The sequence below is a fragment of the Nipponia nippon genome, unplaced genomic scaffold (assembly GCF_047370975.1).
Source record: "Nipponia nippon isolate SJK-2023a ecotype South Korea unplaced genomic scaffold, ASM4737097v1 scaffold_1, whole genome shotgun sequence".
NCBI classification, from domain to species: domain Eukaryota; kingdom Metazoa; phylum Chordata; class Aves; order Pelecaniformes; family Threskiornithidae; genus Nipponia; species Nipponia nippon.
The window spans coordinates 54,217,230-54,243,519 of NW_028262290.1; the positions used below are offsets into that span (position 1 = coordinate 54,217,230).

The following is a 26,290-nucleotide window of genomic DNA, read 5'->3' on the forward strand; positions in this document are numbered from 1 at the left end:
CCAGGCCAAATCAATCCTTTCCTCTCATAGTCTCTAAACTCGCTCCATAGCTATGGCACATCTAGCCCTATGGGGCTCTACTCAACATTTAAGATTATATGCTACATTTTTATGTTCAGGTCAGACTCATCAAAATCGTTCACCACAACATACAAAGACACCTGATATTAACACTGTCTGCAGGCTGCAGACCTAGATAAGTACAAAGATGGGTTATCATATATATCATTTTCTAAGCCAAAATAGCAAGCTATCAGGCTACCTTCATTTCCATTAAAGCAGTTCAGAATTTGCAATCATTTGGCTTCTTGCCTTTTACAAGCAAATCTGGAGAAAAACGAATAAAAGCCATGCAGAGACAGATCAAGGAGAATGATCAGAGAGTAAGAAGAAACGACTCACCTCCTTTAGTCAGTTTTCCATTTTAGTTTGTTTCAATAGTTAAAGAGGGAAGAGATTTTTTTGCACACTCTTTAATTCAGATGTCGGTTCCAATATTTGATGCTTGACTGTTCTGAAACACAATCAAAGTGTAGCAGTTAAAACTACTAGCCTGAAACAAGATAAAATTATTAACATGGCAAGCAGCTATGTATTCATTAAAAATCACAGCAATGTTGAGAGGCTTTATATCAATGGTCCGTGGCAAAATTTTCACATGGTACCATGCTCTCCTTGCAAGAAAAAAGCACAAAGAAAGAACATTTAGATTGTATGATGCTGCATTTGTGGTGCCATCTCACATGCTTCATTCTCCCTGTGCTACACATGAAGAGTTTGTCGGTTCTTTTACAGAAAGATACAAAGACTAGTTACATGTGATTGCCTCAGTAAATCTATTGACTCTCTGCACGCACACCTCTCCCCCAGTCTCATCCTTCTACAACCTTTTGTCACACCACATAAGCACCATGGAGTCCTGCTGCCCCTGTCTGGAAAAGCAGAGGAGAATGGTGAGAAAACTTGACTTGATGGGCGGTGGACAAAATTGCAATGGCAAATCACTGTGCATTTAAATATATGAATTTTTTAAAATTATATAAACTGAAAATACTTATTTCCAAGCCATTTTCTTTCTCTGGTAAGGAAAATGATATATATGTTTTTCCCTTCTTAGCTCTCCAGTACTGCTTACTGAGACTAACAGAAATAAATGGCTTTCCTCTGTGCTCTATATTTGAGCTCTATGAGTCATCTCACTATTTCAAGTTTTGTTTCTCATCACTTAAAGGTCTACCCTATTTTATTCTGTGTTTTTTTTTTTATGTGAACAATTCGTAAATACAAGCCAGAATAAGCGCAAACATTTTTTCTTGCAAATGCAGTTATCAGCTCCAATCAAACTTTTACTGAAAAACATATTAAAAGAAAGAAAAAAAAAGTATGGCTAAGTGTGCTTTGATACTAACCTCAGACTGTACTGAGGTATGATCAGTACAACTTGTTCGGCATGTTGAAAAGTTATTTTACTCTCTTGATGTTCATTCAAAGAAACACCTTTACACAGACCACCGTTAACTATTGGGCACTAGTTGTCAGAAAAAGCAAATAAAATTATTTCAGAGCAAAAATAACTTGCACATCTTACAAACTCATGTTTATAAAGCCAGAAGAGGCCAACCTGATCAGTGTGTCTGATGTCCCACTTCACATAGGCTAGAAAGCTTTCTTAAATGAACTCCTTTGGAAATGGGATGCACTTCTTAGTAAAGCATCAAGCTTTGGATTGAAGCTCTTCCAAATAACCACTAAGAGTACAGGAACAGCCTCTATACACAAGATAAGTTTATTTCTGGGAATACCTTGACCTCAAAAGCAGTCAAATTGATGAAGGCTGCAGCCTGCCTTTTGTTACTGTCTTTTTATTTACTATGAGGCCCATTTCCAAGATGAACTAAATTCTGACACTTGTTCAGAGTCTCTAAAATTAATGTCAGAATAGAAACACATGCCACTAGCACTCCAATGACAGCACTTTGTGTATAGCTGGCTTTGAGGGCCTGCCTCTCCCTTGAGGTATATAACCATCTTTATTGTTTTTCTTCTTAAGTCTAAAACTAACTTCCCAGTTCTTTCTCTACAGTTGGTCTTTAAATAACTTTTTCTTGGTTGTGCAGGTTTTTGTATGAGAAGGGGGAGAAAAATATGTTTAAAGCAGGAAAATGTGATGGTAAAACCATCAGATTGATGGTGGGATCAAGAGAGAGGTACAGAACCAGAAATTACTTTTAAATAACTTCAGAAATGCATAGATTTCCATTTGAGAGGATCTCTTTTGAGAGAGGCTTTGACTACAATATTGACTACATTATAACCATTTTAGATTTTCCCCTTGAGAGTATAAAATTGACAGAGTATATTTAATTGTAACAAGTCAACTGGATTGATTTTTCTATATAAGATCCCCTTAGGGAGCTTTCAAAGATAAATCTCTGAAGGATCAAATTGGGCCGGTCTTTATGCAGAGCCTTCAGTTTTAAAGGGCTTCTCTGAACCCATTGAAACTCCCATGTTTGAAGATGTGTGCTTGAGAAGCTTGCTGAAGTTGGGCTCAAACGGGTTTCTCTTAGCTGACAGCGTTCACTTGGATAAAAGAAATTTTAACTTGTCAGATATGCTTAGTGATGACAGAGACACTGAGGCCAGGCAATGCAAAGGCATCACCTGCATCACACAAGTGTTAAGCACACTCTAAACGACTGCCTAAAATGTAAAGGAGGAGACAAAATTTGAGAGGAACTTTCTGCAAACATATATTATAAGTACATATGATACAGTTTTCAGAGATGATCATGGATTAGTGTGCTCCAAGCTCTGTCCTACACATGGTACTGTCCACGCCAACAGCCCAAACTAAATCAATATTGTTTTAATAGTTTTAAAATTTGTTTAATTCTTCATCCCTATTGCTTTTTGTCCTTCTTATTTGTGTATGTCCATGCATGCTAGACTTCTCTGCCCACTTTCCCTATTTTTTATTTAATCAGAGAGATACAACCAGAAAAGGTTCACAGAAGAGCAAGATGATGATGGAGGGTACAGAATGACTTCTGCATGAGAGACAAATGAAAAGGGTAAGACTCTTTGGTCTATGAAAGAGAGAATTCAATCATGAAAACATGACTGGCATGGAGAGGATTAGTAAAGCTTTTTTTTTCACTGCCTCATTCTGCCCAATGCAAGAACTAGAGGGCATCAAATGAAGCTCGTTAAGAATCACATTCATAAGAAGGAAAAAAGAAGAAGAAATGAACAAAGAGAGGTGGCTCTTTCTGCAACGTGCAGTTGTGCTGTGGAACTCACTGCCACGGGAGGACATGGACATCTAATCATGCCTTCAAGAGAAGTCTGGACAGGTGTGGGAAAATTAAATCCCCTGAATTTAGCTAACTATAAATATTCAGAAACATCCAGACCCGAAGTTCAAGACGGCTGGAGGAGAAGAACATATGTTTGCCATGTTCTTATATTCTTTCTTTTGGTCTCTGATGCATGAAACAGGACATGGGACAAAAGGACTTTTGACCTCAACATTGTAGCCATTTTTATGATCTTTTTACGGTACAACCAACAAGTTGTGCACATTCACAGCCCCATTTGGCATACAGGACAAAGAGGACAATTGAATAGAAGGTGGACAGGATTCAAATGTGGCTTTTTTAGACTGTAATACTTTGCATGACATTTAACTGAAGTACAGAAGTACAAACTGTAGGGTATCTGATCTCTTCTGATTAGTTTCAGATTGTTTCTTTTTCATGAAATAAGAGGACATCATGAATTGACTTTTCACTCAACAGACTGACCTAAATCTGCTTCGTAGCCTGCACTCACCACTATAGCAGGAATCAGATTTATCTTAAACCCCGCAGTTTCTGGTTCAGTTTTAGCACACAATAGTGACTCAAATTACCCAGGTATTGTACAGCAGATCATTTACAAAAAGCAGAGTCTCTAAAACCAGCTTTTAGGTGGCAAATAGTAACTTAACAGCCACTATGTGTTTCTAGCTAGATCTGGTCAGAAAGACACCTGGAAAAAGTGCAGTGAAGAACAGGAATGAAGAATAACCTGGAACAGGTGCCCAGGGAGGCTGTGGCATCTCCATCCTAGGAGATATGGAACACTCAGTTGAACAAGATACTCAGCAATTTGATGTAGTTTTGACATTAGCCCTGCTGGAGCAGGGGCTTCAACTATATGACCACGTATAATTCCTTTCCATGTAAATTATTCTCCGATTCTGTAATTCTAAGAAATAGACTCTAATCACGTCTGTACCACTCCTGTGCAGAACACCAATTCACAGTGTGGCCATCATCATTAAACTAAATTTCAATGCAAAAATGAAAGGCAGGTCTTCAAGTGTTTTATTACATAGTAAGCCAGTTGATTTCTCTTCTACATGATATATCTTTACGTTCCTGGGGTTCTGCTGTCATACGCCATTTTTAATTAGTAAAGATATACTGTAAAGGAGATGGATCATTTTTTTACCTGATGTTTTTCTTTCCTATTCTTTTTTCCCCCACTTCTCATATTTGTATTAAGTAATTCATAGTGAAAGTGCATGACTATCCATTTTTCTGTAAGCAATATCAGGATACTGACCTCCTTTAGCAGCCCAAACCTGTTCCATTACAAAAATGTACTTTGAGGGGCTTTATATATAGTGCACCCTTTCAATGAGGGTACCTAGGGTGGTAAATGGCAGATAACCTCAGATGTTCAGAAGACGCCTCTTTCAGAACTTGATTTAGTGTATATTAAGCCACTAGCATCAACAATTTTTTACTTTTTAAGCACTAGGCAGGAACCTCATATATTTGCTACCCAAATTATAGCAAAATAGCAATAATTACAGAAATGAGGACTGTCTAGTAACTACTGGAAAATGAACTTCTAAAAATTTAATTAGAACCATACTAGTGCAGTAGAAATGGGAATACCATAAGCTTAGCAATGAGCACAAAACTCAAACTTCTTCCTATAAAGACAAGACTGCAATATTACATACTTACTCCACCTCATTTGTAAAATTAACAGTCTCCCTCAGACAATTAAAAATCATGCTGAGTACTGAGCCACAGTAAATTACAAATATAATTAAGTAAATAATAAGAAAGCCCAAGTCTCTACTTAAATATGCTGCCAATTCAGCTAATCCAAGCACAGCAAATATTAATGCAATACTTCAATGTCTACAGCTCAACTCCTGATCTACAGTAATAATAACACATTAAGATTTTGTCCATAGTCAGAGCAAACCGCTTATTTTCCCCAAGACAACTGGAGCACCAAGTTTCCAATAATAAGCTGCTCGTATCTTCTATCATCCTACTGGGGAAGGTGGGCAGAGAAGACGAGCACTTTCAGCCTGATTGCATTTGCCACCAATGATACAGACACAGTCTTTTGACTATACTTTACTCTAAACTGAAAAGAAGCCAACCTGAAGCTATTTAACGATAAAGGATTAAAATCAATGCCCATTAAAAGGCTCTGCAAAGTGTGATTTTTAATTATGCTACTTTAGGAAGTCACTAGACTATCACTACTGGCAGTCCCTTGTTTCTGCATCCAAAGTGGAAACAATTCATACCTTGAGAAAACCTTCTGATTTCAGTAGCTAGCACACCAATGAGAAAAAGTTTAAAATTCTAGGTCAGTGATAACTTCAGATAAGTACTATGCAAGAAATGAAATGTGTCTAAAATTTTGCTGACAGCACATATAACTTGCCAACAATGTACACTAGTGCTGATATGCACTGGTATCTGTTAACAAGCTCCCAGAGAAAGGATTAAATACAATTTAATTCATTCAAACTTAAATATGTATTTATACCACTATATAGCAGCATGTGAATGGCAGACATTTCACTGTCTCACAGCAGTTGTATTATTCTCAGCCCAGCCTTATAAATATTAATTGCTTTTGAAACTGAGTTATAAGTCTGCACATGACAAAGGAAAAATCCCGAGCACAGGCTTTCCCTCAACATCAGTCCACAGGAGGAATAAAATATTCTCTATGAAATGTTCCTGCATCAGCACCAGTGGGAAGTTCTGCAATCTCTTCTAGTTGGAGGTAAATGGTTTTAATTTTCTCTTCATTGTAAGTGAAAGAATCAGTTAAATAAAGCCTTAATATTTCCAAACCTGTTTTGCAATAAGGAGAGGCTTCCACAGCTCCTCACCCAAGACTGCCCCACTGTGAGATTTTTCATGGTATGTGAATGAAGGAGTTGGCTCAAAAGCAGACAGAAAACTAAAACAGAGGCAAATTTAAAAAAACGAAATAAAACAAAACACAATCTTCTGTATCCACCACCACCCTGAGAATTCTACGTATTTTAAACAGGAATAGTTACAAAACACAAAACTAACAACTGTCCTAAAGGACATTCTTAACAGCTGCTGCGTTACTCCTGTTGATAATTCCTCGCCTTGCCTTGCTTGTGTCTGGTAGACACAAGTACTTCTAGCAAGGTGAAACTCTCGCCTCGCACTGACTGCAGAGGAAGAGCCAAGCAGCTAACCCAAACAGCGTTGTGGCTGCCATGCAAAAAGGTAAACGAAGTATGAGAGGCGTCTAGACCTAGCAACTAGGCATCTGGCACACATGCAATATCATCCCAGTTTCAATTGTGTCAATGGCATGAGCAATGGAAGAAAACACATGAAATAGCCTCATGAAATTTGTAGAGCACATTAACAGCCAAAGTCGGTTAGCCTGTCCCTTGCTTCTAAGAAAGGAAAACAAGAAACAAAAATTTTAGCCCACAATTATTTTATATAAAATCATTTCATTGTGAAGCACTGGCCAGTCCATCTCCCCTTACCATTTGACATGTATATCTCTATACACACATATATAGATATATTTATTCACACCACATATGTGGTGGAAGTCTCTACACATCATACCTGCAGAGTCAAGTGAAATGTTATAAAAGCCAACTACAATTTTTTTCTTTCACATACTGTTGTACATCTTATGCAATTTCTGCCTAAAATATCTGTATATCATCGAACTGATTCTAACACAACTCTGCCAATTTTTAAAAACCTCGAGTGACGTTTCCACAAATATATCATGCTCCTTCGCAAATTATACTGGTCTCCCTATTCCTCACAAAGCCTTTACATTGCATCAGTTCACCCTCACTTCTGGGAACATGTATAGAAGCAAACATGTCAGCAGCACTGCAAGAATTACTGTGTTTTTAAACCACTGTAAGTTTTCATCCCTCTCTTCCTCAAAATAGTATGATGGGCAGTAAAAAGCAGGAAACAAAAAACAAGCTGTATTGTTTTTTACAGTATACAGTGAAAAGCAGACAGCTTCAAAGTACATCTTCCAGAATCTGCATGTGAATTTTAAACATGTCCTGCTCATGTTTGTATTGTATGAAGTCTTACTCCTGCAACCATTGAAATTCCCTTTGCTTTGAAATGACAAAAATCTGTTTTCAGCCTAAATGGCAATCATGAGGCATTTGAGCAGTTTTTGATACTGAACATGTTAAAAAACTGCATCCAGCTCTTGCAGGGAAAAATTCTCAATTACACAGTTGGTTGAAAATACACCGTTTAATAAAGAACTCTACTTGTGCAGCACAATTAGTAATCTGCAAATAGGGTGATACTTTGATAATCTAGTCACAGTTTTCATAAAGGTTACATTTCTCATAACACAAATCAGTCAATGTAACAGACCATCTTTCAAAATATTTAAGAGCACATTTATTTCTCTTTACCATTTCCTGGTGAAAAAAGGTCCTATTTCTTTTCTTTCATCTGGTCCATGTCATTCCACACTTGCTTTGGAGCCAGAGCAAAACATCACTATGGATATATGACAGAGGCTATCCCTGCAAATTGCCATGGTTAAAACACCTGGCTAGGTAATGGTTTTCCCATACAGCGTGCCATTTTTTTTTTCAGTCATCATCCACTGGCTGTACTTAAAACTCAAGCCTTCAAACCTGGGAAATAGGGCTCTGGATACTACACTGGATGTGGAAAAAAAGCTGCCAATAGAAAATTTGTTATCTTTCCATCACGCTACACTGGGTGGTAAAATGAAGATAGTTTACTCCCGCATGAATTCCCACCAAACTGAACTGTATTAGTGAAGGCACAGTAGAGATCATGTGTTATGTCCTGCACAATTAAACATTCCTTTTGTTAGCAGAGAAATTGCCCTTTTTTTTTTTTTTTTTTTTTAAATCAGGGTAAGCCATGTATTTTTCCACCTTGGCAAGTTGATTTTTCTTTTAATTTGGTTCTAATAAGCAAGACACATCAAGACAATCTTACAGAGTCATGAGTGTGCTACCTTAGTCCCAGGAGTTTGCTGCTGGCCTATCTCTGCTCACACTGGCTGCCAGTATTACTGTTGATTTGAACGGGAACATAGGTTTAAGTAAAAAGCTTTTTAAAAATCCCACACAGTGTAATCAGGTTTATTATATCTAACTACACAAGCACTGGTTTTCAATTATATTTTACTGTGAGAAAATTGAAGACATCACCTGATCTGGAGAACTTTTTATACATATTTTTGATTATAGACTTCACAGCGTACCAGTGTGCAAGCGGATTGTACAAGGACAAAGAGAGAATACAACTGTAACTGCGTGTTGGTTTTGCTTAATTAGTTTATTAACTGCTTGATTAGCTAGTTTGTGCAGTACTTATGAAATGTAAAGCAGTAATAAGTGCTAATTAATCATATTATTTATGTAACATTCAACTACAGCTGCAAATTGTACATATGTAACAAAAAAATACAAACTCCATAATGGTGAAGAACAAGCCTACATTGCTGGTGAACTTCCTTCATCAGGAAAAACAGAACTGGAAAGCAGTCACAGGCAGCAAACAGTAGGCTGGAGCTGCAGAAAGCCTGCTTCATGGCGAGTGACAGAAGCAAGAGATGAGGTGAATGAATGATACTAAAAGTGCTGCCCAACTGCTTACGTTAAGGAGAACATATGGTAGAAAAGAAGCAGAACTGCAAGGAAAAAATGACAGTTTCATTGAATTGCAAATGAGAGATAATAGTTTCAACATTCACTGTGACAGAATACTTCTGTGTGTTATTATAAGCTCTGGTGGATGCTGTCTTAGACCAATTCATGAATTGGATCATTTGGTACTGCAGCATTTAGTGCAGTAAGGTTGGAGGCAGAAAGCTAGCTCCTGCTAGCACTTTCTGATGACCTAATGAACCTGCTCTAACTGGAACAGCAGCTTCTGCTGTCAGAAAGACTTAAGAGCTGAGTGATAAAGGGGAGACAGCATTTATCACTTTTTCCAAGTCCAAAATCATGCATAAATGGATGAAGCAAATGGAACAGAGTACCTAGTGATGGTAAAAAAGCAGGGGAAAGGGTCTAGTGGTATGAAACATGCAGAAGAGAGAGATATATCTGCTGTTCTAAGAATAAAGTTAATTTGAGTTCTATGAAAACACCCGCAAAGCATGAGAAGAAACTTCACATCATTTATGCCAGAAGTCAAACACCTGATAGTGAACTTCAAAAGAAAGAAAGAAAGAAAAGGCTAAAGTATTCTGCAAGTGAAAATAAAACCCTTCCAAAATACTTCTGCCATGGCTTTCAACGGTAAAGTTATACCATGAATAATCATGAGAGTTTACATGTACAGCTAGATATTTAAAGGTAAAACAAACCAACGGAACAAAAGATGAATAAGCAAATTAATATATTCATCATCTTAAGAAAGAATATTCACAGTCTTAAATACTATTATTTCTATGAGATCAAAAGTTTTCCATATGATACTAAAGAAAGTTTTAATACAACTTTATGAAGAGGTGGATTTCTGTTTCTTATTTTTTGATTGGTTTATTTTCTTCGCCTGCCAGTATATGTGAAACAGCCTGCAGAGATGATTTAGTAGCACAACATATAAGCTTTTTTTATCTTGCTTTAAATATAGAGAATGCTGAAAAATCTGATGGATGCATATCTTAAGAGATAAAGAAGCCAAAAACATTTTTGATACCATTGTTAATTTTGTCTAATAATGCACAAAAAGTCCATCAGAGTTCATTTGCAATTTTCAATTAATTTGCTCTGACACATTATTAACCCTTTGTATATTTCATTTTTGTGATCATGTCCTACTGAGTCTTCCTTTTATTAGTTTGGGGAATTAGCATTATTTTCATTATTTATTATTTATTAAATTCTCTTTAAGATCTAGTGCTAAGGCAAACAAGGATGAACCTTGTTAGGTACTCTATATTTTATACTGTTTACCATAATAAGGGGCAAGTACCCAGGAATCAGAGTTTTATTATTCTGGAAGGTATTATGAGCACCTTCTTTCCCTGGAGAATCTTAAAGTGAGATGTAGATCAGGGGTATAACTAAATGGTGATGGAATGTAGGAAAAATTAGTTCATAAGCTGAAATCCCTCAGAGGAAGTGCCAAGTCCTCAGTACCAACTGCTTCAGTGCACTGATCCTATCCTCTCATGCTGTGGTGGTTTCTGAACATACACAGATACTGCCATGCGTGGCACCCAGAGTCCAAATGCCCCGCTCACCATCGCTTGCATTTTTGGTACTTGCATTTTTTTACTGACAAAAAGCTACATATTCCCTATGTGATGATAACAATCAAGTCGTGTTTAGTAAGCCAAGAACATGCAAGTCTCCAAGAAAATTTTGTCCTCTATCAAGCCACGCTGGAGGAATAGAGGGTCACTCTAGTTTCAGACTGCTAATGGGGGACAGGCTATTCATTCGTGGTCATGGCTGTTCCTCCCTTCTCTCACAGACGTTGCCTCCAGACTCAGGCTACATCACAATCTGCATTATGCTCAGATTACAGGTTTCTGCCGAAATGATGAGGCAAGAAATCATTTTCTTTCATGAAAGCTGAAGTTATGACTCCAGGAGACATTCTTCATCTGGTGTGTCTAAGCATCACTGAAGAAAATGGAGCGAGTGAGGCTTAGCAGACCCTACATGATCATATTTTGAGCATAAGGAAAATATGCTTTAAATGGTAGCTCATTCTATCTTTCAAGGAAATGCAGCTGAGCATTACTTCTAAAAACTCTGGGACTTTTTTTTTTGTATTTCACAAACCTTCCAGAAGATAACACTACAGAGCAAAATGCACATCTTGTTTCTTCACACTTTAAAGCTCTGTTTTATTCAAGTTGGCACCTTTTTTGCAGTTATTGCAAGTTTTGTGAATAGATTGCAATTGTGTATGTGTATGTCTTAGTGAAAGAAAAAAAATTTTTTTTTTTAATTTTTTTTTGCTACCATCTGGAGAAAGTCCACAGTCAACAGATCATGTGTTTTGCTAGCTGAACACAACCACCTACATGTACTAAAACTTGACCATGTGGGACATGCACTCATCACTTTATGTGCGAAGTGACATACAAATTGTTCAACTATGCACCTTCTGCATTTACATGCCCCTACACAAAGAGCAAAATGAGTTGGGCAGCTTTTTCTATCAAGTTTGCACAGGAACAGCTGATTTTTAGTGTCTCCGGTCTAGCAAATCTCACGGAAGTCCCACAGAATTCAGAAAACACTCCCAGCAGATGAACCTTCATGATATGCTACAGAAAATCATTTTATTGTTTAAGCTTGTAATGACATGCTGGATGTTACATGGTGCATGACCCACAGTCCTAATGAAGACTTTATAACAGAACCAACAGTATACTAAGTATATCCATCTCGATTTTGACTGTTCACTTGGTGAATTTTGCACAAATGGCAAGTGACAACCTTAGGAATGAAAACCATCCTCAAAATATTTATCAAGAATACCAGTTGTTTCTTCAGATAGCTCTTGCCTTTTTCCAGTTTTTAAATAACCAGTTACTGCGACAGAGAAATCAAGTCTTGATATGAGAAAATTCCTTTCAACAAATTTTTTGAATGAGTACAGGGACTTTTCTGTTTTAATTTTCCCAACCCATGCAAACATACTCCCTAACTCACTAGAAAATTTTTTCTCCTATTTGGAACTTTCTTGCTACTGACTTTTCAGGTTCTTCTTTTGTTAACCACATTTCTCTAAAATCCTGCTATTTAAAAATGTAGAAATATTTATACAATGGCATATTCAGAGATGGATAATTCATATCTTTTTTTAACATAAGGCTTTGAGGAAGTGATTAATAAATGCACTGGGAAAATACACAATAAATGCCTCTGGCACAGCCTCCATAAAAAGTTGGCTGAATGTTTGAATATGTTCACTTTGTTCTTTTGCGGTCTGAACTGTTGATTTGTAACATTGGCTTCTGCCTGCTAGATAACAGAAGAAGACATCAGATGAGAGATGCTTTCATTCCAGGTTAGTGAATACAAAATACCAGAACAATACAATGCTTAAGTGCTCCAGCACTTAAATAACTTCCTGTTGTAGCAGCCACTTGTAAAACAAACATCAAACGCGCATAAAAGGTGGACACGTGCATATTTGCTTGCTTTTGGTAAATACATTTTGTGTTCTGGACTTCCTCGACAAACCATGACTGTCTAGGTATTTAGTAGCTGACTGTCATGCAGAATCCATCATCAAATGATAGCTTTCACTTAAATATATTGGCACTCAAAACTTCTCACACTATGGCACATTATAGACATGGGTTGAGTGGTAAGACTGCCCATCCATAAAACCTAGCCTGTGATTAGCGAAGAAATCTTCAGATTGGCGGAACCTTCATTTAAACTGACAGACTTCTCCATTGAAGTTCCTCTTATCAGAAAGTTAAAAACAAAGTGATGAGTCAAGTGTAAAGACTTGAAGAAACAAAAGCTTGTGAAAATTCAAATCACTACATTGAATGCTGAATTAATTATATTAACAGCTTGTGAATTAGATTTCTGGCCCAAAGTGATTGAACTACTTCACTCAGTAGTTAAAAACATTATAGCAGCATTATAAATGGATAAGGTTTCCTAAAAAGAAGAGGCAATACCTGTTCTTTTAGAATAACACCAGCAGGAAAACAAAACAACTTTAAGGAAAAAAAGCTTTCCTTTTACCTGCAACTACAATGAGTACTGGCTTTCCATCCAAGAAACAGGTATGATTTGATGTTTTTTAAAATAGTTTCCTAGCATTTTTCTGGGTAGCCTGTAGCACTAAAGTTGTGAGCCTGATTTTGCGTTTGCAACCAGAATGAGTCACAGCTAAGGATTTTTAACGCACTCCTTGTATAAGACACAGTATCATGACACCACTGCATATAATTTGCATTGTACATCACCTTTATAAAGAAATAGCTATTACAATTGCATAAAAGTTGGTAAAATAAATTTCATCAAATGATTTCAGCATTATTTGCTTTCATATGAATTTTTTTCATTATTAGGCTAATAAAAATTAGATTTATTACTTGGCTGACTATTTTCTGGCTTTCTGCAAAGGCAGTTTTTTCAGTTGAAGTTCTTGAGTACAAGATGAACAATCTAGTCAAACCTCTAAACCAGTGTTTAAAAGTGACTGTAACCTGCATCTACTGTTCTGCTGATTACAAGCCCTGCCAAAACATTCAAAACAAACACTTCGGGGCAAGAAACATAGATACCATATTTACCAATATCCTGCTTATTGAACTCAAACAGGAGTCTTCCTACACATTAGTCAGAATTACTATTGTGCAGTACCTTTCCTGAAGCCCAATATCAATAAGCATGATATCTTATGGTTGGCCAAGCCAACAAAATGCCGTATGAGGAGCAGCTGAAGTCACTTGGTCTGTTCAGCCTGGAGAAGAGGAGACTGAGGGGAGACCTCATCATGGTCTACAGCTTCCTCACAATGGGAAGAGGAGGGGCAGGCACTGATCTCTTCTCCCTGATGGCCAATGATAGAACCTGAGGGAACGGCAGGAAGATATGCCAGGGGAGGTTTAGGTTGGATTTTAGGAAAAGGTTCTTCACCCAGAGGGTGGTGGAGCATTGGAACAAGCTCCCCTGGAAGGCAGTCATGGTGCCAAGCCTGACAATATTCAAGAAGCATTTGCACAACGCCTTCAGACATATGGTGTGAATTTTGGGGTTGTCCTATGCAGGGACAGGAGTTGGACTCCACGATCCCTGTGGGTCCCTTCCAACTCAGGACATTCTATGATTCTAAAAAATTATACAGTAACCCAGGTGATTTACCAAACCTGATTGCAACAACAATCAAACTTCCTTTCCATAGAACCCCACTATCCACAGTTACATCCCAATAATGTTCTTTTTATTTGGGAAGAATTTATTATCAAGGACAATTCTCAGGGAAGATGTTCTGTAGCAATTTCTCCACTAGATTTAACCAGCAGTCAGTATACCTTAGTACCACATCTGCAACAGATGTCAAAGTCAGGAAAGTCAAAGAAGACCCAAGTCATAGAACTGCTAGCATGTGCCTTGCAGTAGGAGGGCTGATCTGCTTCAGTTCCCAAAGGTCCAGCTAAGGTAATGCATGAGATTGAACTACTGAACTACAGCCAGTCTACCCCATCTATGAGAGCTGTTACCTTTCCTACCTCTTCTTTGCTCACTATTAACATTAAAATCTTCTTTTCTATAGTTACATTTTTTCCCCCAATATTTTCTTCCATTTTGAAGGCAAAACAGATACAGTTGACAAGTTTCAACTTGGGATCATCAGAAAACTATTGAAATCCACTCAGTATCTTAAGGTCACACACATTACAACACAGAAATCCTGGTGGATAAAGGATTTTGCATGTAAAATATTGAACTGGTGTCATATCTGTTTTCAAACCAATTCATTAATGTGTCATTCCATACAGAGAGAGGAACTGAAGTGCCGTAATTGGCAATTTCATCTGCAACACTGAAGTGGAAGCTATTAAGACTGTAATCAAAAGCTGAGGGAACGATATACATTAACAAGGAGGATGGTGTCTGTAGGGCTGTTGCTTATGTCACAAGTTGCTCATCAGCATGGCAAGCAAGTGTACCTTTTTTGCAACAAACTTGGCAGAGATATTCTATGCTTTTGTGGGTCACGTCTCTCTCTGATGCAAAAGGGAAGGTATAAGAATAATTCCTGTTGTATGCTTGTCCAGCCTTATCTTGGAACTCTGCTATGTTTAATTATTTCATAAGAGCATACTGACAAGGTTAAAACAGTTTTCAGACAAAGTAAATCATGCTATAAGATACAGAAGAAATTATAAATATCTGAACTCAAATACCAATATACATACTTTTTTTCAAAAAAAACCCCACATCTATTATGCAAAATAGCATTTGCTTAAATTTTTATGAAGCATAAAAATATTAGCAGTTTGTCTTTTTTTCACCACCCAGTTAAACGCTGATTCTCTGAAGTTTGATATCAGTTGCAGGGCCCTCGTGTCCAGACCATCTGCACAACCTGTATTTCTCCAAATCACAGCTCTTTCAATTCTATAAAGGATTCCTTTTCACTCCATTTTAACTGTTTTTTTCGTATTTTAAGTTAGTTCCATGTGTGTACATGAATTCACAATGCCTCTGAACTTAAAATCTAGATATTTGGAAAAACTACATTGCAGTTTTGCTTGTGCAAGGCTATATAGACAGTGGTAGTGCTGTGGCAGAGTGTACTGCAATAGGACAGCCTTGTTTTTCTCAGTTTCTTTAGTGTCAGCAAGCTCTTCAGACTCAAGTGGAGTTTGCATCTCATCAGCAGCAGAGGGAACAAATTTCTGCAGTGAAGGATGATTAATAATTTTCCTACTTTTCCCTTTCCCAAGTTGCTTGTGTTTTCACAATCTGCAAATAACTTAGAGTTTAATTTGACAATGACAATGACTCACTTTTTATGAGTACCAGACAGCCACACATGAGGAGGTCAGAAATTCCAGTCTTACTGATTACAAAACAATTATTGATTCATTTTACCTTCTTTTAACTATCCAGAAAGCTGTACAGAACTGGCTGGTACATCTATGTGTTCATAAGACACGTGTTTATTTTTGTTACATGAGGCAGATAGATGCTGGGTTTGGGGATGGGGGAACACTTTGCAGTTCTTTAAGGATTCTTTTAACGATTGCATTTCTTTAACAATTCTCCAGGCTGGGACTGTCTTTTTTTATACAATGCCTAAAACAATAGGTCTTTGATTATTGACTGGACTTCCCACATATTGCAGTGACCTCTGCATTAAATAGCAGCACCATAAGAGTATTAGGAGTCTGTTTTGATAGCAATGCATTAATGAAACAAAACCTCAATTCACAGTATAGGCGTATAAAGAAAATAAAGCCAGCAAGAGAATGCTACTGAAGCAGGAAATTCTTTAATACCAGATGCAGTTGAGCTCCCTCAACAGAGCTCACTTTGACTGCAAGATGGAGGGATGGATAAGAAATGGAGTTCAGTCAGGGCTGAATCAGACTGGCAGGATTAGTTGTCAGATATTTTGGTTTAATTTTGTTTTGCACAACTAAGGGATTGTCCTTGGTGGGTTAGGTAGGTTTTTGCATAGATAATGGTATATGGGTGTTTCTGATTAAAATAAGTTTCACTCAAAAAGTCAAGAAAAATGGTATCGTTAGAGCAAATCAATACTTCAGAGTCTATTTTGCAAAATATTTTTTCAGTATACACAGAACAGTACTTAGGTAGTTCTAAGAAAGAGTATCCCCCTTTGACTTTTAAACCTCCATGGAGTGTAATAAATGGCCAGCCTGAATGGAGCATAGACTAGAAGAAACTGTATTTGCCACTTAGAATATGGTGTGGAACTTTGTAATGTTAACTTTACTTGGAGAACAGATCATGGTTTAAGGGAAGAGGTTTGTTTTTACTGAGTCTTCATCATCTCAGCACAAAGCCTAGATGCCAGACTTTCAAAAATCTAGAAAGGCAGATGCAAGACTAGTAGGATAAGATGTTCAGAGCTACCAAAAAGAGATGAAATGTTTACATTCCACTTGATTTCAACTGAGATCACTGTTAGAAAGCTGCTCTATTTGAATGTCTAAAAAAAGACAGTATCTTATGATCTCTCCTCCTCACTTTCTTGGTAGCTTAAAAAAACCCTACCAGGTAATACGGCTCGTTATATGTTACCTCTCTAGGAACAAATGCAAATTCTTTTTCTTTCCCTAGAATAAGGGGTGAAATCTTTCTTAACCTTCTTACTATTGTTACAGTATCCCACCTGTCTGCATAGGTTTGCAAAAATGTTGTCATTCAGATGACCTAAATTCTGAACAAACATTAACACCTGACTACCATCTCATTCCTAGCGATACTTATTCTGGGAGAAAAGGGAAACATCGCTGTGGAAAAATCATGAGTGCCTTTTTACTTTGTCCTGTTTTACAGTGCAATATCAGATATATCACAGTGACTAGTGGTGTCCCTCAGAGGTCCATTCTGGGGCCAGTGCTGTTCAGTATCTTCATCAATGACATAGACAGCAGGATCGAGTGCACCCTCAGCAAATTTGAAGATGACATCGAGCTGAGTGGTGCAGTCGACACGCCTGAGGGACGGGATGCCATCCAGAAGGACCTAGACAGGCTGGAGCGGTGGGCCTGTGTGAACCTCATGAGGTTCACCAAGGACAAGCTCAGGGTCCTGCACTTGGGTCGGGGTAATCCCCGGTATCAGTACAGGCTGGGGGATGAAGGGATTGTGTGCAGCCCTGCCAAGAAGGACTTGGGGGTACTGATAGACGAAAAGCTGGACATAAGCCAGCAATGTGCTCTCGCAGCCCAGAAAGCCAACCGTATCCTGGGCTGCATCAAAAGAAGCGTGGCCAGCAGGTCGAGGGAGGTGATTCTGCCCCTCTACTCTGTTCTGCTGGGACCCCACCTGTAGTACTGCGTCCAGCTCTGGGGTCCTCAGTACAAGAAGGACATAGACCTGTTGGAGAGGGTCCAGAGAAGAGCCACAAAAATGATCAGAGGGATGGAACACCTCTCTTATGAGGAAAGGCTGAAAGAGCTGGGATTGTTCAGCCTGGAGAAGAGAAGGCTCTGGGGAGACCTTATTGCAGCTTTTCAGTACTTAAAGGGGGCTTATGAGAAAGATGGGGACAGACTTTTTAGCAGGGCCAGTAGCAATAAGACAAGGGGTAATGGCTTTAAAGTAAAAGAGAGTAGATTCAGACTGGATATAAGGAAGAAATTTTTTACAATGAGGGTGGTGAAACACTGGAACAGGTTGCCCAGAGAGGTGGTAAATGGCCCATCCTTGGAAACACTCAAGGACAGGCTGGATGGGGCTCTAAGCAACCTGATCTAGTTGTTGATGTCCCTGCCAATTGCAGGGGGGATGGACTAGATGACCTTTCAAGGTCCCTTCCATCCCAAAGCATTCTATGATTCTATGATACTTTAAGCACTTTATGCTGACCGTCACTCACCTTCAGGAATACTACCATCAATAGTTCAAATGCCACATTTCCAAGTTCCATCTCCTTCATTCTATCTTTCCAATTGAACAGTAACTCTGTTTTCCCTTTTAAAAACATTTACTTATTGACAGAGCAACTCTCTCACATTGTTATCTGACAGAGACTGGATGAACAGGTTTTATAATTTCTAGAGGAATATACAGCCAAAGAGAGTCATAAAGTGCATACACATGTGGAACACTATTGCCCAATGCAAGGTTGTGAGCTGGCTTGAGTAATGCAACTGCCCACATATGCCATTTGCTCTCATATACAAATATTTACTTGTCACGCACACAAAAATCCCCCCACCTGAATCCATTTCATAATATATTCTCCCCCATTGTTTGTTTTGCCAGTTTATACACAGTTCAATCTGTCAATATTGGTGCAGAGAATGGCATATAACGTAGTCCCTGAGACAGAAAGCTTTGTGCTATGTTACTGACCTCTTTTTAGAGACTGAAAGAGTAGCAATGATGGGAGATGAAAAGGCAATAGAAAGATAACTGGCTTAAAATAGGGATTTGGGAGAAAGGGTAGAAGGAAAAGAAGTAAGTATGGAACATGATACCAGGAATTCAATCAAGCAACCAAAGAAAACACTTTTTAGCTCAGGAGATAAGAGCCTTGCTTATAGTATTGTTTATCAACAGAAAATAACCTGTTATAAGGTAAGCTAGTATTTTCAGAACTGCTTAAGTGCAAAACTTCTAAAACTCATGAGAAACTTGCTACTGTTTTTTTCTAGACTGCAATCAGTGCTATAGACTGCAGCACTACCTAGGTATTTTTGAGCTAGTTTGGTTACAATAAGCAGTTTGGTCATGGTAACACAAGATACAGCAAGACATGCTATGCTCTGAGCTCCATGTTGATAAAATTTATTTATGTTAGTAATTAAGCAGGTGAGCATATGTTTGCAGTTGGAGGAATAACTATACTGATGTTGGACCAGTTGGATCAGTTTTAGCGGAAGGATCCCTGAAAAATGCTAAGCACTTCAAAATTCCCGGTGATAACAGACAATAGCCTGCTCAGAAGAACCCAGCAGGACAGTAGAAAATGCTTTGGTTTAGCTCATGGACTAAAGCATGTTTTTTAATAGAGTCAGATGTAAACAGCAGGGGAAGGAATGGGAGAACTTTTTTCCAAGCTGTGCATTCTTTGGATGTACCACATACATCCCACATCATCCCACAAGGATCCTTCTCTCTATACCTATACACTCTACTCATCAATGACATAAGAAGATGACCAAATCTTAATTTCCTCAGAAACCAAACCACCAGTAGATACGGTCTAGGAAAGGCATGGGGGAAGAAACATTGTTAAGCCTACATCATTCACATACCAGAAACTGTATTTCCAAGAAGGCCTTGCAGAGTAGGAAGCTGCCTGGGGTAGGAACTGCTCACTCAGATGTACCCATTTGCAGTTCTTCCTGCAAGCTCACACCAATTAAAAGCAGATATCTCTCTCTCCCACGCCCCGTCCCCAGCAAAGAAATGCATTAGAGGAATGTTAATATAAAGAGTTTACTTTAAAGTTTTTCTATCCTCACTATTTAACAGGTGACTCCCCAGGTAAGAGCACAATCAAACATACTATTCCAGCAGTAGCAATATGGCTGAAGAGCTTTTCCACCTGCAGCTTCTCCTCAGCTGCTTGTGAGCCCTTTTCTGTTAGACTTGCCAACTCAATTGCACCTGTAGCCACTCCCTAATCTTACTCCACCAAATGCAGTTTAGCTTGAACTTCTTTCTCTTTCTCTTTATTATTTCTTCATTGTTGACTTTCTTCTTCTTCTTTTGCTTTTAAAACAGGCCTTTTTGAGAGAACAAGGCTGGGGAGCAGCCAAGCTTCATAAGCATATTTGACTTGATTTTACTAAGCATCATCCAAACTGCACACTCTTCTGTATGACAAAGAAAAGCTGCTATATCAGAAACAGGATTAGCTACTTGTAAGATAAAACAAGAAGCAATTACAGATAACATGATCTGTCATCTAAAGTCTTCTTTTAGACACAGAATCTCTGAAATAAAAATACCTAAATTCATTGCCCCTTACAGTTTTTCGAAAAGCTCCTTTGAAATACTATGCTATTTTTTCATTGTATTGAACAGGTGTAACATTTTATAAAGGCTGAATAAACTTAGAGACTACCAAAGCAAAAATGGGTAATTTATCATTTATGAAGGGGATGATTCACAGACTTTTAACAATTTTTTAACACTTAGATTCTCTTGTACTTTGGATTGAAACCAATGTGCTTAATTAAATTCAAATTATCTTTCCATGACAAAGTAAATAAAAGCTCTTTCATGCCTGTTTTTCATGCATTCAAGCCCAGTGTCCCTTTTAAAGAAAATGAAGTCTATATTAATGTTTAAAAATTATTTTTAATATCATTATATTAAAGATGAAACTTAAAATTACAAATTCATGTTTGCATGTACTGGTCATGTTGAAATAATCGATCTGGAACAAGTCATGAAAGGGTACAGATATAAATGTATCATGATTTCATAAATGATAATCATATTCTCTGGACATTATAAAATCAGTAAAGTTGTTTTTTCTGACTATTTTGAGATGGTTATTTTTCTCCTGAATTGTATCTCCAGTCAAGAGATGGCTGCTACTTTCTAGTAAATTGTCCTCTAGATAAACACAGTTGGTTAAACATCTTTTAAAAACTACTGTTGTTATTGCACAACAGTACCATTGCACAATATTGTTTTTATGGTCCACAGCTGAAGATGTATGAAAAGCAAAGGAATTTCATAAGGACCCCCTTTGGTTTTTTAGCTTTCAGAAATTTAGTTTTTCTTATGTCATAGCTGAACTGCCTGTTTATGAAATAAAAAGCTGACACAATCATCACTGAAAATGCAGATGTTCTTGAACTCCTTTTTAAATGAACCAATGAAACCAAATGCTCATTCACACTTGGTGTTGGCATTTCAGGGAAATATTAATAATTTCCTAAAACTTAAATGGAAGGAAGTCTTATGTTGTTAACATCTGAGTTTGAAGTTATAAGGACTCTGACAAGACTGCAACTTCCTTAGTGTGAGAAAAGAAAATCAAGGTTCCCACATTCCAACATGGATACTGAGAATACAGAGCTAGAAAAACCTCTGCAATAGATTATCACATCTGACACATTTAATCAGTTTTGACACACAGTCTCCTCCTTTTGCCAGTTTTAAAGAGATTTGTCCTTGAAAGGGCAACCAAACTCTGGGCTTCTGGAGGGATCAAAGACTACTGTAAATCCAGGTGAGGGAGCATATCCTTCCACAGGCCATCTTTTTTTGTGAAGAAAAAGGATAAAAATTGCCCATTGCAAAGATTATATGCTCCAATCTGTCCTATTTTACAGCTTTATAAACACAGCAATTCAAAGGACTGTTGCTTATAGCAACAAATATAAGATAGTACAGATGGAGAGGGGAAAAAACATTACTGCAAACCCATAATTGTGCTTAGCAAATTTACACCTCTGAGAGCATGTTGGGGTTTGATAAAGGAGGAAAAGGGCAGACATTAATGTTGCAGTAATGAAGAGTACATTTGTCAGTGTTTACATACCCTTAGGAGACCTTCTATAATTTAAACACAGGCACTTATCTCTCAAAAGTGTGTTTCAAGACTATGAACTGCTAAGGCATATTTTCTTTAAATGGACAACAAATAAACTTGCTGTCAACTAATTAGCTCACTAGGTTTCCTTTTAGTTAGAGACAAATACTTCCAAGAATAAAGTAGTAAATATTAACAAGGAAAATAAAAATGTTCTGACAAAAGATCAGCCCTTCAGTAAAACCACAGCAAGCTGAATGGCTATCATTGTGCCAGAGCATGTTTGGCTGACAGAAAATAATACAATATATAATAACTGCATAATCATTACCTAAGAAAACATGAATTTTCAGTAATGGCACAAACATGTTTCCCTTTGATCTAATATGTTAGATAAGATTTTACTAACTACAGAAATGACCTGACCAAAGCACACTCACATAATTTGTTTGACATAACAGCAACATCAAAGGATCACAGTGCCCCTAATTCTCCACCTACTGGCCAGTGAACTGAAATTACACTCCCCATCACCAGCAGTAATCTTTACTGCTATGACTATGAAACTACTTTTTGTTTTGGCAAATTCTTATGAATAGCTGAGTTTTTATTACAACTTTTACCACTGCTGTTGGTACATCTCTGCCCTATGCAGTAATACAGGCACAGTAGTGCTCAATGTTTATTCTTCTGCAGTGAAGTCCAACATAGATAGTTGCTCTCCCACCACAACCATTGGGCACGCAAACTGGATGCACACTTTAACGAGCTGTTAGGCTTCTTCTGTCTTGCCTATCACCATCAGCCTTGCGCATGCCAACCAACCACATGACAAGTGAGTTTGCTTAAATATGGTTCGTAAGAACTCAGTCAACACAGGAAAAGGCACACATGAAGGAATATAATGTAGTCCTCTCTCTCCTAGCAGCACTGGCTTAGGCACACCGGTGAAAATAAAAACCCTAATTTTGCACACAAACTCACATAGATACAAACCTGTTGTGTAAATACCTCCATCTTTACATAATTACAGAGTAGGAGCCATTGTTAACAAGTTTTAACAGTGAAATCAGTGTGATGTGTCATACCGGAAACCCAGTAATGACACGTAGCTTGCGGAGTGGCGTGCAGTATTATGCTAGCACTTGTGAAAGGCAAATTTTTGCATGTTTTCAGGAAGGCAGACGACTACTCTGGAAGCATTACAACATGAAAAATGACTATTTTCACTTTGAAATACTTTGAGAGATGTAGGAACAAGGAAATATAAAGCAAGGGCCATAACCTTGGTACCGTGCCTGGAATATGGTGCATGTGACATTGACTTTTAAAGGTTCCACAAGAATTTTACAGACCTGTCAGAACAGAAGCGGTGGATGTGAAGATAAAATATAAAGTATTGGGGAACAGCCAACACAGCATTTGCAAAGGGAAGTCATGCTTCATTATGTAGCATGTGTTCTTTAAAGGGGTTTATGACCATGTGGATAAGGAAGATCCATTCGTCTACTCTGCTGAATTTCTACTTGGATTTCCAAAATTATTCTGAAAATGTTCCTCACAAAAGAAAAAAGCAGTAGGACAAAAAGGGAAGATACTTGCCCAGATACAATATTAATTAAAAAACAGGAAAAGGAAAGTTCTCGCATTGGAAAGAAACCACCCATAAAATCAAAGATCTTTTCTGGGAACAACGCTCTTAAGCATTTTAATAAATGACCAAAAAAAAGAAGTGTGTAATGAACTCAACTAGAGTTTGCTGATGATACTGCATTCTACTGGGTAATAAATGAGGACAAACCACAAAAAACTGCAGAAAGATCTTACCAGATTGAGCAGTAGTGCATAGACATGGAAAGTGACACAAGTGGGGAAAAAAATCCCTAAATTTACACATAAAAAGATGGCCTCTAAGCTAACTATTACCACTTAGCAGCTAGATCCTACAGCTATTGTCTTTCCAGGAAAATGTCAATTGAATGACCAGCAATGTTAGGAATTATCAGGAATGCAATAAAGAACAAGACAGAACTTCCTTAGGTCGCTAATTGAATGAATGGCCCACCTGCATCTGGTACACTGCATGCAGATTTGCTCCACCATCTCAAAGTGATTCAGTAGAACTAGAAAAGGGCAGTGAGGATGATCATTGTTCTGGAAATGTTTCTACAGAAAAAAAAAAACAAAAACAGTTAAATAGGCTGGAATTTGTCAAGCTGGAAAAGCGACTTCTGAAATCATGGCAAGGAGAGTGTGAAAAGGGATCAGTTCTTCACATTGTAATACAGAGTGAGAAGGCCACCAAATGAAGCTGCCAGAGCACAGGTTTCAAACAAACACGAGCCAGTTCTTCATGTAACATCTCATTAATCTGTGGACATCCTTGGCATCTTGTGGATGTTAATAGTTTATACGGTTCAAACAGAAAACTGAAAATGTCCACAGGTGAAAATTCATCCTTCCATTGAATATAAAGACATCATGTCTGTCAAATGCAGTCCTCGTCCAGGAACCCAGTCTAAAGCAAATGGTTAGAAGCTGACGGCATATTATGGAAAGTTTCATTGTGAGCTTTCACAATTTTTATACATTTCCCCAGGTTTCTGGGTTTGGTCATTGCGGGAAACAGGACACTGATATAAGTACACTGTCCCTGTGCATGCCAGAAAATCTGCCCAAGAATGACTTTAGACTTGAACACAAAAGAATCACTGAACCGATGTATGTTTTCCAAGACCTGCAGAACACTGTAGGGTTCTACCAACATTCATCATCTCATTGAAGACTGTATTTAGATAACAGGGCCACACACCTGCCTTTACAAAGGGCAGATATTTTCATTAGGGACAATGTTACTAGAAATACTTTGACAGCAGTGTCAGGATCTGTGATCGGAATACCCAAGAAAACCTTCTATTCCTGGTTCCATGGACTAACTATCTTAGTTTTAAACTTTCTGCTGCAACTCCAAGGTTTTGATTAGGTTTTCATAGTGCCTCACCCAGGTCACTGAATTTTGGTGTGTAAGTTAGTAAGCTAGTCTTTACAGGCTGTCTTTGCGGTCAGCAAAGGCAGGCATGTGGTTCAGGTCAAGAGCACAACCTTGGTATCTGACAAGCCCTCCAGTATCCAGGCTCTGAAACGAAGACATTTAAAGAAGTCCCTCCTTCCAATTTACGGCATCCCCTCACCTTCAGTGCTGGTATTTTGAGTGACTGATGGAATACCGCTCAGTAACACCTTCACAGCACATGACCATGTCACCATAACCAACAGATTTGTAGGGGACTAGCCACGATGCTGCAGCTGAGTCCTGCTTTCCAGGCTGGACTGGGAAAGCCTATTAGACATGATGCATGTGTGTCTTTTCCTCTTAGTTTTCACTTGGCATAGACCCCTCAAACGGGAAATGAAAATAAAAACCAAGCTTTCATTTGGCATAGTGACATGCTTTCTGTAGGAAGAAGAAACATAGCTTCAATCTGCTTCTTATTCTAAGTTATTTTCACTGGTTTAAGACAGCATTTTGTTGGATGATTGAACTCATGGTTGGAAAAGAAAATTCCATGTGAATTTTCTGTAGAGGATCTTTATCATTTGTTTGCCTCAGCAAGATTCTATCTTATTCTGCAGCTCAGCAACTTCAAAATAATTGTTTTCTATCCATTCATTTGGGATTTTGGATGGCACTCTTATTGTGACAGGATGCAGATTTTTCACTATGAATAGAGTCTTTTGTTAACGTTTATGTCCAATAATTCAGGAACCAGCTGCTCCATAAATAATATCAAATCATCTTCACCATTTGAAAGACCAAGTAATCTAATATTAGTCTTGTGGCTTCACCACAGAGAATTTTATTCACCTTTGAAAGGCTACTAGCAGTTTGAGATAAAAAGTCTGTTTTCTAATCCTCCTCTTTTGTAGTGTTTCCAGCTTTAAAGATTTTGGTGTACACCACATCTGTCCAAGTTTCCACATTTGATAAATGTAGTCTTGCAAAATCCATTTACCATCCAAAGCTGTTACAGCACATGTACACACTAAAATGTTCTGTTAATCTATTTCATCAATAAATTACTGAAATGACTCTTTTTAGACTTCAATCACAGGAGAAATGGCTAAATGACCATACAAAAAAAGATTGGTTTATATTTATTTTCCCCTCTCTCTATGAGATGATGTAATTCAGTATGCTCAGGCTAGGTTTTGGTCCTCTCATTACCCTTCAATCTGTTAGAGGCCAGAGTCTAGGTAAAATATCT

General features: G+C 37.9%; 1 protein-coding gene across 7 annotated transcripts in view; it reads right to left on the reverse strand.

Annotated features, from left to right (window-relative positions):
* The window catches only part of DLGAP1 (DLG associated protein 1), a 430,969-nt gene that overhangs the window by 270,900 nt on the left and 133,779 nt on the right, over positions 1–26,290 (reverse strand). For 4 of the 7 annotated variants that reach the window (XM_087755742.1, XM_087755706.1, XM_087755716.1 and 1 more), the window contains 2 exons: positions 24,091–24,191; positions 403–514 (listed from right to left, as the gene is read on the reverse strand). The gene's annotated coding sequence lies outside the window, so the exon portion shown is untranslated. The remainder of the gene's footprint in view (positions 1–402; positions 515–24,090; positions 24,192–26,290) is intronic. The other 3 variants (XM_087755762.1, XM_087755734.1, XM_087755752.1) reach the window with 1 other exon arrangement.